We start from the raw sequence: 13022 nt of genomic DNA, 5'->3' as shown, positions 1-13022 counted from the left end.
CACAACTTACAGAATTAAATATTGAGGTTTTTTTTTTTTTTTTGGTAGAGCTATGGCGAATGGGGGTAACCTGAGTTGTTGTCCAGTGTATGTGGCAGCACCAGATTGAGGAAAGCTGTTTCAGGACAAATGGATGAAGTGAACTGACAACACCAAGAGCCTTTGTTCTACAGGAAGAAAACATGCATGGGCAACAAAAGTGGAATAGGCTAGTTCTTTTTCTTAATCAGTTGTCACTGGAAATTTTTCTGATCAGAAACAAACAGTGAACTAATGAGATAATTCTATGAGCTTTTATGGGTTATGCGAAGGTGGAAGAAGGTTTAGTGATAGAGAACAGATGTTGCCAATCACTTCTGAAGAGCAACTCTTAACCCTTGCAGTTGTATTTCTACTCATTTATTCTTTTAATAAAGATCTGTTTGCTTATGTGTTGGGTCTGTAATATATGATTTCTTTAGTACTTTCATTTTTGAATACACGACCGGCCTACCAACCAGAAAGACTTCTCTGTGAATGACTTTGGAGCATGTAGAAACTCAACAACTGGCACTAAAAGCTGCACATTACATGATTATTTATTTATTTAAAACATCTCTATACTGCCCCCATCGCAACAAAGCCTCGGGGTGGTTCACAACAAAAAAACAAAATCATATAAAAATTTATACACTAAAAATATTAAAACCTGGTGCATCTCGGCTTAAATTTTTTTTAAAATCCTCCATAATAAATTAACACTTAAAATAAGTTTTAAATAAAAAGGATTGCTACAGATACACTGGAATATTCTTACGGCACAAATTAAGCAAACTCTTAAGCAGTTGCCCCTTTCTTGACAAGCAAACAGAACCACATCACAGAGGAAGGATACTTATAACAACACACAGCTAGTTTTCTGTAGCTCAGTTGGAAAGCAGTACCAATGCTGAATCCATGAACAATTCAAACATTCAAGTGGAATGAACACACCCATACTGGCACTTCTTGAAGTATCCCAAACAGTAATACTATTTTCCATATAAAGCTTTGGACAAAGAAGAGGTCTTTGCAAATAGAGAACAGTTGGAGTTGCACGAAGTTTACAGGACTAGGATGTGCCTATTCGCAGGAAAGAGAAAGTATGGGAACTGGAGGTGGTTTGTTTGTTGTTTAGTGCCCTGGGGAAATGGCAAATTAACCATCATAAGGCAAGACTTGCTCTTTTATCTGCTTAGCTAGTTAGCAAAAATGATGTCAGATAGCAAGAAGAACGGGTAGAATTGATGCCTCACAATTAATAAAACAGTTTTCTACCTGTATAACTGTACTAATGGACAAGAACCATTTATGGAGCTTTTGAAATTCTTTGGAGCATGATCACATTGGCAAGGAATGCTAATTCTATGGAATATGCTGGTTTAGGAAGCACATAGTCTCTGATGCGAACCCTGGATACAGTATTCTCCAAGAAAAGGCTGAAGGGATGCTGACCATACAGAATGCATGCTATAGTCGATTGGAGCTGACTATGGATCAAAAACTTCCGCGCTCTGTTTCTTTGGGTGATTGCCAGGGCCTACTTGTTTTCCTGACTTTCACCATTCTCCACTGCTAAGTTTGAGGCAGGGTAGGCCTGAACAGCTTGCTATCTCTATATCATCTTTGCTAATCTACTGACCCATAATAGGTTGCAGACTATTGGGTATAATGGCATGAGGGGGGCCTACAATCATCCCAAAATGTTTGCTGGTATCAGAGGATGGCATGCTTGTATGGACTGTAGTGATTTTGAGCTTGATGTATTTATACTTGATCTAATAGGTGGAAAGATTATGAAATTTGTGTTTGTGGCTTAATGTGGTATATATTTAGATTTTCACATGACACCAGGTATCTTGGGAGTACTGATTATTCTTTTGATCCTGTTGCCATCTGCTATAATTTGAGATGGTTGATGTGTGCATTAATACCCTACAGCATTATTGAGATGAACAGGGGTGGAATGTTTTCCTCATTACAAACTAATACTTAATATCTCAAAATAATATGCAATAATTTCCAAATATTGTGAGCTACCTGAAATGTTTGCTTTCTTCAAAGAGCTCTTGATTAGTCCAGCAAATCAAGTTTGCTAACTCATGGAAATGTTTTAAAAGGAATGCTACCCACATATAAAACCAAAGGGAAACCAAAAATTTTAGCAGAAATGTAACTGGCTCTATATATGATACTATGATTTTTCTGGAAATAACTTATTTATGCGCGCGTGCACACATATATATGTGTGTGTATATATATGCTGCCTATAACTGCCAAAAAGCCTTCTTAGGTGGCTTACAACAACATATTGAACATAATAAAACAAAATATTAAAGATAGGTATAAATAAAATATTTAAAACATATTAAAACATCAATATAATGATAATATAAAATGTATTTACAGGTATTTTTTTTAAAGGTATGCCTTTGCCTGGCACCAAAAAGAAAATAAAGACGGTGCCAGGTGAATTTCCCTAAGGTGGGAGTTCCAGAGATGGGTAGAAAAGGCCCTTTGCCTATTTGTCACCTCTCTCACCTCCCTAAGGGGTGGTTCTCACAGAAGGGCATCCGGTACTGATCTTGGGGGTGTGGGTAGTTATAGATGGGTATAGATGGTCCTTCAAATAGCTGGGTCCCAAGCTGTTTAGGGCTTTATATGTCAATATACAGTGGTACCTTGGCTCACAAACTTAATCTGTCCCAGGACTGGTCTTGAGCCAAATTGGTCATGAGCCAAGTTAAATTTGCCCATAAGGTTCAATGTAAATAAGGTTAATCCATTCTGAAAATATTTTTTTAATCAGAAATATGTGAAGCAAAGTGACAACATCAAAGATTGTGGCCAACTCCCTGCCCACCCCAAGCAGGAGCGCAGCCATCTCCCCTCTCCCACATTGCAATGTGGTGCCCCCCACTCCCAACCCACCCAATCTGTCCAGAAGGACACCATAGTCAATGGTGTCAAAAGCCCTGAGAGATCAAGGAGAACTAACAGTGTCACACTCTTCCTGTCACTCTCCCTGCACATGTCATCATAAAGGGCAACCAAGGCCGTCTCTGTCCCATACCCAGGTCTAAAGTGTGATTGAAATGGATCCAGATAATCCATCTCCAAGCGTGTCTGAAGCTGCCAAGCCACCACCTGCTCCAGCACCTTGTCCAGAAATGAAAGATTGGTGATGGGCCAGTAGTTATCCAGTATCCCTGGATCCAGGCCTGGCCTTTTTAGGAGTGGTCTTACCACTGCCTCCTTCAATGGGGCAGGGACCACTCCCTCTCTCAATGAAAGGTTGACAGTCTCCTGGACCCAGGGCTATAACCCTGTCCACATCCTTGGGTTGCAACAACTGAAACTCATCCAATGAAGAAACGTAAGACAGTGCACTGGACACTACCAGAGATTGATGTATAGAAAAAATAGAGCTGAGCTCTTGATGAATCCGAGCAATTTTTCCAGCAAAGTGCTGAGCAAATTTGTCACAGCCATCGAGGGCTCCAGAGTCTCGTCTGGCAAACCAAGAGGCCCCAGACCACCCCAAATAACTCAGCTGAACAGCACTGTGAGGAAGCAATAGAGGAGGCAAAGAAGTCACACTTTGCCTGCTTTATTGCCACAAAATTGGCTCAATAATTAGCTCTTAAATATGCTTGATTGAACTCATTGTGAGACTTCCATCTGCACTCTAGTCTCCCTTCATGCTTCATTGCCCTCAGCCCATCACTGTACCAGGGTGCTGCATGGGCTCAGCAGAAAGAGAGAGAGTGGCTGGGTGCAATTGTGTTGATTGCCCAAGCCATTTGCCTATTCCATGGAGCAACCTGGATGTCAGCAGGAGCTCCCACTGAATCAGCCAGATAATCCCCCAGGGGATCTGGAAACCTTCACAATCCATCAGACTTCAGAGGCAGTTCATTCAAATTGATCCTCCAACTTTGCAGACGGGAAAAGGAGGTGACACTCTAAACCTGACCAGGTAATGGCCTGACCATGACAATGGGGTAGATGTTAACCCCACCACTTTGGAACCACCATCCTTCTTGACCATTGAGAAAACAAGATCCAGAGCATGGCCTTCCTCGTGTGTTGGGCCAGTGACAAGCTGAGACAGCTCCATAGTTGTCATAGCAGCCATGAAGTCCTCTGCTGCTCCAGATGAGGAGGCCTCAGTGTGGAAATTGAATCCCGAAGGACTAATATCAGGGGGACCTCAAAGCCAGATAAACAAAACTATGCAATCTACCATAAGCTCCTTGCAGTAAGGACAACATAAATTTATTTATTTATTTAGAAAATTTCTATGCCGCCCCATTCGCCGAAGCCTTGGGGCGGCTTACAAATAAATCAAAATACTATAAATTAACAATATAAAACAAGTTAACAATATAAAATAAGTCTGATTTCTGTATCACTTCAAACGGCATTTGTCCTGTTACACTAACAATGGACTATTCTCTTTATGCATGTGGTGAACAAGATACATAGAATCATAGAATAGTAGGTAGAAGGGGCCAAGAAGGCCATTGGGCCCAATCCCTGTTCAGTGCAGGACTCCAAATTAAACCATCCTTCTCAGACCAGATGTACTTGTGACCCTCCAGAGGGCTTCTGGACTACAACTTCCATAATCCCCAAGCTGTCTAGGAGCTGGACCCCTAAACATCTGGAGGTTACAGGTCGCCTGCGTCTGTTGCAGAAAGACAAGGCTGGAGGGGGATCATGCAATCACTTTCTATAGGGAAAGCAATTTTGCTGTCTGTGCATTGTAGTTTGGGTCATTCAGGTCACTGCTAGTGCAAACAAAACAGAATAACATGCTGTCAAATGGTTATGTTGCTGTTGCATTTCTGCATTAGTCACAATAACTCTGGTGATGAGGTACCATCACTCCAAAACTGCCTAACACAAAAACATGGTTGGCTAATGCATTCTTACCATTTCCACATTGCAAGTATATGATCCCATCTTTAATTCAGGAAATAAAATGTACATCAACCCACAAATGTTTGGGAAACCATTTCTTAAAATAATTTGACTTTATTCCTTGCATGTAGAAAGATAAGAGATTTTGACTGCTTATAGAAAAACTGGGAACCTAAAAGGAAGGGGCATTTTCAATTCTTTACTCTTTTTACAACTTTTCTGTCTAATGTACTTCTTTTTCCTTTTCCTTTTGTTGAATTCGGTATATTTTTATTTATTTATTTTTTATCCGGCCTTTTTCTTACAAAGAACTCAAAGAGGCTTACATCATTTTCCTCCTCTAAATTGTATCCCCACAACAACCTTGTGAGGTAGGTGGGGCTGAGAGTCTGTGACTGGCCCAGAGTCACCCAGTTGGCTCCACGGCTGAGCGGGGACTAGAAGCCAGATCTCACACTCTTAACCGTTACACCACAGTTTTTGTGGTTGTGGATGCTATATTATATGGAAACAAACAGTGGCATAATCAAACACTGAAGTTACAGTACTGTATTACAACTTTAACATATCTATATAGATACACAAAATATACATCTAAAAGCGCTAAAAGTTAAATGAAATAAAAATCCAGTCACTGTTAATTAAAATAAATGAGGTGTCAGTCCTGGTATCAGGATGTGATAGTTGTGATCCTCCCAGATAGGTAAGCCACAGAAGGTGAGCTGTCGGAGGTCCAGAATCTTCTCTTGGTAGAGCTATAGATAAAACATAGAGACCAAGTATTTCCAGTCTTCCTCAGAAGCATCCCTTGTCATAGAAGTATTATCTTAAAATTTAACAGCTACCATCAGGATAGAAGCAGCAGCTATTCATGCCTTATTTCAATGGATGGTTAGCAATGTACCCTTGCGGTATTGCAGCACCTTAACGAAACACTGCGAAAACATCTGGAAAATCTTTTGAGTGTCATCCATCTGTGCTTTCCTGATGCTCCACTAGTTAGCCCCCCTCAGTCTAATGCACATGCATGCAATCTCCATCAAGTATGGAAATTATTTACATAATTAAATATTTAATCATTTCATTTAATGATATTGTTTGGGCTCAACATCTTTAATATGTTTCAACTTGGCTTTATAATGTTATGCTTGAGAGAGTGTGGACAATAACCAGTTGGTTTCTTGTGTGGTTCCTCCTCCTTTCTCCTGAACGTGAGCTTGTCTGTTCAGCCATTCTTTGCAAGAGAATTACTGCTGCAGGCAGTTGATCAAATAGCAAAGAAAAGGTCTTACTACAGAACTGTGTAAATTATCATTTTTGTTATTAAATTTATATGCAGTTTATAGCGCAAGAATAGCCATATTCAAGAATAGAAATAGAGTGTGTATTTCAAGGGAGATTGAAGTTCAGTTAATCTTCCTGGATGAACCTAAGTCATTATCTTTTTATCTAGCCTGCTTCATAAATTGTGAGGATAAACAGAACTATGCATGTTGCCACAGGTACCTTGCAGTAAGGGCAACATAAATGTCTGATTCCTGCATCAATTCAAACTGCACTTACCAAACCCAGATTGCCTTTAGAAGTAAAAAGGAATGTCTGGACCATTTTAAAGCTACTTGCATTCCAGGCTTGTTAAGAGCTGACTTAAAAGCTATACTCACTGTAGCATGCCATAGAATGTCTTTTCTCTTTTCCTTCAGTTGTTGGATGTTGTAACATTCAGTGCTTATTTGGAAATAACCGTGTCCTCCTACCTCTGTATCTGTATGTACATTCACAGCTGCACTTTCTGTGCTTTTGTTACACATTGAACAGGAAAGAAAAACTTAAAAGCTGATATTTATTGATCCAAATGCCCCCTTTGGGTTTTTTATCTATAGATAACTCTTTAGCATGTGTCAATCTCATACAAATCCAACCCCCGCCCTCCAAGCAAAACCCATAGATAACAGGAGGAAACAAATTCCAATCTCCCTCCTCAAAACTTTGAATTCTACCATCCCATTTACAGTACTGCATGTTTCTTATGTTCAGTCACAGCATGTAATTTGCATAATTGCCACTAAGATCACAGAAAGATTTTTAAATTAAACCCATATATGGTAAAAGATGCTCAAAACCCGCTGCACTTACTGAGAACTTGGCAGAACCATCAAAATAGACAACTGTGCCTGCAAATTTAATTCAATTCTGTCAAGAAATAATCAACATCCCTCCCCTCACCCCAGCAACTTCTAAAGTCACATTTCACAAGAACACTTGTTTGCAGACTTCATCTCTTTACCAAGAGCTAATATCTAATTTTGGCAAAGAAGAAACAAAAGTTGTGATCATTTGTTGATTTCCAGTAATCAATAGATTTGGATTCATACACCCCCATAGCTGAATTATGCTCTAATTCAGACTGAGCCAAACTGGACAGTGTCTGAAATGTCAAATCATGTTCCAAACTGTATCTGGTGGCTAGTGCATACCTTTACTACATATCAATTGGGATTGGGGGTGCTCAAGGAGGAGGAAACAGAAGAGATAGAAAACAGAATATTCTATTTTAAAATGTGTATTAAATTTGTATACTCACCTGGTAAACAGATTGGGCAGCTTGCAAAGCAAAAGGAACAATTAGAAGACAGTACAGTATAAAACTATTAAAACTGGCTAAAGGTGCAGTCCTACTGAAATTTAGAAAAGAGTCCTTTGCTGGCTGGGGCTTGCTGACAATTGTAGTTCTTTTTCCTCCCTAAACTTGCAGAAGATTATGTTCTAAGTAATTTATATGTTGATAGGAACTCCACACCTCCATAAAAGGGAGTAGTGATTATTCCAAGTTGATGCACATTTCTCTTACTTAAAATATTTAGAGAGAACAAAAACATTTGAAAAGTGTGGGCAATAGCAGAGGGGAGTGCAGGCAGACACAGAAGTGAAAGCAGAGAAAAATGGTAATGAGATAATAGTGCAAATGAGTAGCAGTTCAGCAAATGAAGCCAATATCCTGAAATCTAAGGTGTTCTTTTAGGGTAAAGCTGGTAAACATTAAAAGTGTAGCAAAAGCCACATCTAATAGAATGCTGGCTGTTATGTAGCTGCGTGAAAATGCTTGTCTCCTTCAGATGGTAGTCGAACCTTACAGTGGAACAGAGAGTTAGTTTCAGTATTCACCTGCACACACATTCTTCCATAACCTGTCAGACTCTAGCTTCTTGGGCCAACCACAGCTTGTCCTGGCTAATGCATGCCTGTAGAGGGACCTTGGCCTTGCCCAAGAATACTGCCACCGAATCTATTCACTAGGAAAAGCTCTTTATAGCTGTATGAAGGGGTTTTTTTAAGTACAACTCTAAATGTGCACCCAAAGAACTACAGCAGGTGACTGCTTGTTATACACACCTTCCAATCTGTATTTCTACTTGTAGAGAAACCAATTCTCAGAAATATTGTGGTGTCTTCCTTGGTGCCATACAAAAGGAGAAAAACTGGACAGGAATCAAGGTCAGACTTGACCCATCTCTGTGGAGAATTCACATGTTCTGTGTTCTCATGGTAGGGGTAAAGAATGAAGTACTGGGATCAGTTTCATAGAATCCTAATTTCGTTCGATCTTTATTGCATTTATTTCCCCTTCCTGGAATAAAGCCAAACCAGTCAAGGACAAGTGTTGCCTAGCAGAAGCTGGAGACGAAGAGCAGTTCTGATTTAGACATGCAGGAAGCCAAGAGTTGCACCTGTAAGAGCAGTTTCACCAGCATCTGCTGGAATTACTGCCTTTATACTCTCTTAGCCCAGGTAACCCCTGTGGCTCCACATTCAGTATGAATGTCTATTTTTGGGAATTCTGAAATACCAAGTATAAATTCTGCTGGAATAACCAAAGTTACCAAGAAAAGTCTGAAGATACTGGGCAACGGTAGTGAAGGACCTTGACAGGAATCTTCTCTTGGCAAACTATTAGACAAAAAATAGGGAAGGAGGGGTGTTGCGTTAAGAGTGTCTCTAGAAGATTTATGAAGAACATCTGGAGATGGTCAGTTGCTTAATCTTTCTCTGGGTGCAAGAGCCAAAATATGCCCTGTACTTTAAGGCTCCCAAGATTAATAAAGCCCAGTAAACATTCCATCATGACAATGCATTTGCTTTTCTAAATACTCTGAAAGTTTGCTTTGTGTTTTGGATATCATAGATTAAAGATTACTGTGATACCCTCAAGCCATTTAACTTTTCATCTCTTTGGCATTCAAGCTACAATTCCTCCTTGTTCTACACATCAGTACATGAATATAAAACCCTAAACCTCTGAATACTTGTGCATGACACATGCACCAGCTAAAAGCTGTGTGTGCCTTTTTGGATTTGACTATTAATCATGGGCATTAATAGCAGTCACTCTGATTCTCTGTCCAAATAATTTCCCCATTTTCCCCATTTAGGGTCTGAGAGGAATCTTGCAACTCTATCCACTAATGACTCAGAACCTTGGTATATATAACATTTAGGTTTTTATGTCCTTGTAAATGTTTTGTTTGAAAGGAAAATAGGTTGGCCAGTCTTTCCAAAAACTTAATGTGGCTTGTTCCAGCTATGGAAATTGGTGGGATTAGTGCTTTTTTAAAACTCTGAAATCTAGTGCCATAGACTGGTTGGGCCTGGTAAGATCTCATTGACAGGGTGGTACAAAATACCAGCAAAATAATCAACTACCTTTTTCAGAGGGTTCCAGTATCAGACATTGTGAAGTTGCACATTGTGTTCAGTGTGATAAATGAAGTTGAGAGAAGAATTTTCCTTTTTCATCCCACTCTCATAATTTGGATGACTAACTAGAGATTGGTGGGAATGAAGTTGATTGGTGGGAGATTCAGGACAGATAAAACCTCACAGAGTACATAGTTAAATGATGAAGTTTGCTACCACAAATACTGGATGATTTTAAAGGGGGATTACACAAATAAATGGCTACGAGTCCTGATGGTCATAAGTTACCTTCTATAGGAAGGGCAGTAGGTCTCTGTCTTCCAGTTCATGGGGAGCATGAACAGGATGATTGCAGAATTCCCACTGGGGCATCTGCTTGGCTACTGTGTACACAGAATGCTGGACAAGGCCTTGTTCTGACCCAGCATGGCTTTCCTTTTACTTTAATTCTGATGAAGAATTACGGTTTTAGTCCTTGCATAAAGACATTAGAGAAATCTGCAGTGAACCCAAATGAATTTTGATTTCTGTAAATCTGATCTTCAGGTTCCACAGGATTGTAATCTAACTCATCCTGGAGGCACCAGGCTGGACTGCTATAAAGCCTTGCTTACAGGACTGACCTTGAAGATGCTGTGGGAACTGCCAGTGGTTTAAAATGGAGCAGCCAGTGTGTGGATTGGGATGGCTTGTTGGGAACATGCCTCACCAATCTGGGGAAATTTTCATTGACTGCTGGATAATTTCCAAGCCCAGGTCAAGATGCTCATGTTAAGGACCCCCTTTAGGACCACCTGCCTCCTTGTCTATCTGGATGTCATTATATGCACCACTGGAGACTTGGCAGGTGGCAAGCCAGGTGTGGGTTCATGCATGCATGTTGATTCATAGCTCATTCTCCATCCTATGCGCATTTTTCCCTGTCTAAATATGTATGAGATGGTGTATGAATATGTGTGAACAGCACTGGAGGTTGAAACTCCAAACAGTAGTTCTCTTCTCATACCAAAAACCTTAAAAAGTGACAGATGGCTGCCCTTTTCTTGGTGTCCAAAGTCTGCCACCTCAGCCAAGATCTTCATCCTTCCTTAATGATCTCAGTCAGGGTGGGCAGCTGAAGCTTTGGCTGCAATTTCTGTCAGCCCTAGTTAGTGAGCCAATGGGGTGATCATGGGAGTCATGAACTGAAATAGCTGAAGGACCCCAAGTTGTCCAGCTGGCTATAGCAGGAGGAATAAATTCTGCAGGTTAAACTTATCCCAACATAAAAAGTACAGGAGTCCTGCTAGAAAAAGAAAAAAAGAAAAGGCAGTTGCTTAAATAAGGGGCAGGCAGCCTTCAGAATTGAAGAACCTACTTTGTTTTATTAGAACCTCCAAATCTGCCATCTGAGTCTGATATTTTAAAGGTTTTTTAGTGCCTATGGAATTCTGAATCCAGGAATTTGATCTGAGTGAGAGAACCAAATGAATTTCACAGTTCTTTCACACACAGGATTGCTCCTTGATACTCCAAACTTCCTTGATTTCAGCAATATAATTTCGGGGAGGTGGGAATAGGGAATCATTTTGTTGTCACTTGCTAAACACTCAGGAATCAGAAATCCTTGCCAGTCTGTTTGTCCAGAGAACCATTTGTAGATCCAGATCTACCATTTGTCCAGAGGTAAAACCAATTTAAACCAGTTAGTGCAAGTGCTAGTCTTCAAAAATGTGGAAAGGGCTACAAGCCTTCAATCTTAAGGCTTTGAACTGTGCTGATTCAGAATTGCTTATGACCCATTTTCTTTTTCCTATTAAGAAAAGTGAAAGAATGGAGCATTGCTTTAATTAGAAGAAATATTTATACTTTGCTGTAAAAAGGAAAGGGCACAAGATGCCAAACAGAACAGTTTCAAGATTTATATCATTATCTGAAATGTTCATTTTTATCACATTAGAAATATCAAATAAATAAAAAGCACTCTACTTCAACCAAAGCTGCAAGATTTTGGCAGTGAGGACTGGAATCCTATTACAGTCCGAGAAATGTAATTAAATAAGCAGAGTTAGTGGAAAGTAGGTCCCATTTGATATAGTGGCATTTACTTGTGAATAGGTGTATATTGGACTGTGCATCTGAATAGATGAGATCAGATAAGAGGTTGTTTTGCTTCTGCCTTGGAAAGTCATTGCTTTCCCTTCTTTATTACGCTGCACCTGTACAAGTGGTCAAAAAGGCAGCACCAGCAAGGAGGGAGAGGAAGACTGGCACATGTCGATCACATGTATCAGGTGGAATCTAAGGAGGCATTATGAAATGGTTGGAGACTTTATGGATGGAGGAGTCCAAATGGTTTGAGCAAGGAACCATCTCACATACCTCAGGGCCTGAGTACAAGCTAAGAAGATAGCGGTGGACTATTTGTGGCCTAGATCATGTCGGGCTCCGTCAACCATCCTCCCTCCCTCCTGACTGTGCTTCCCAGGTCAAGCCAAAGGTGTGACCACTTGACTCAGCTATCAGCCCTGGGAAGGAGCAGATTTAAAGACTGACTTCCCCCTCCCTGCCAAAATGAACACCCAGCTCCACCTGCCAGTAGCCCTGAGTAAAGAATGCTCTGGCCTCATCCAGCAACCAAAGAGCCGCCAGGCAGGAACACCATCCTGGGATGATCGACTTGACCTGAAGTGCATTCAAATATCTCAGAACTCACAAGTTGTTCTGGCCTTGAAAAACTGATCCCTCTCTTCTCACTTCTCAAAGGGCTTCTTTTTCTGCTGCCTCCCTTTCTCTTGTATTGATATGAACCCATTTGGGAGAAAAGAATTGTCTGAAAAGCAAGCTAAACGTATGGCAAATAAATTTTAATTAAAAATAACATCTATATGGCCTTAGGTTGTCCCCCTTGATAGAAGAAAGCCTATCCAGTTCAAGGAGGTAGGAAAGGCAAACAGAGAAGAAAGAGAGGATCTTTTGGTACACCAGATCATATCCTGCAAGTAACATTCAGCCTGTCACAGCTACCTTCTATGTTACGGAGGTGCACCTCTCTCTGTCTCTTGTCGTTCTCAGTTCCTCTGCGTTCAAACCTTTGGAGACCTTCAATTGCTCTAAAGATTCTGGAGCTCCAGAATCTCCAACAAGGCACCTTCCAGATGTTTTGAACTTTAATTCCCATCATCCCCAACCAGCATGGCCAGTGACCAAGAATCCTGGGAGTTCAAGGGCACCTGCTTGCAGTGCCTGCTGCTGAAGAACATCTTGGCTCAGATGGCAAGTTGCAGGGGCAGGCAACACGAACCAGAGGTAGGATAGATCTGCAACAGCATCCACAGTGCTGCGGACATCCTAGAAGTTCACTTGGGGATCACCACCTTGGCAGAAACTGTGAAGTTTTTTTC

Source organism: Varanus komodoensis, unplaced genomic scaffold, assembly GCF_004798865.1.
Source record: "Varanus komodoensis strain SLA01 unplaced genomic scaffold, ASM479886v1 scaffold44_3, whole genome shotgun sequence".
NCBI lineage: Eukaryota > Metazoa > Chordata > Lepidosauria > Squamata > Varanidae > Varanus > Varanus komodoensis.
The sequence above is the reverse complement of the archived record's forward strand: the minus strand, read 5'-3'. Positions refer to the sequence as shown.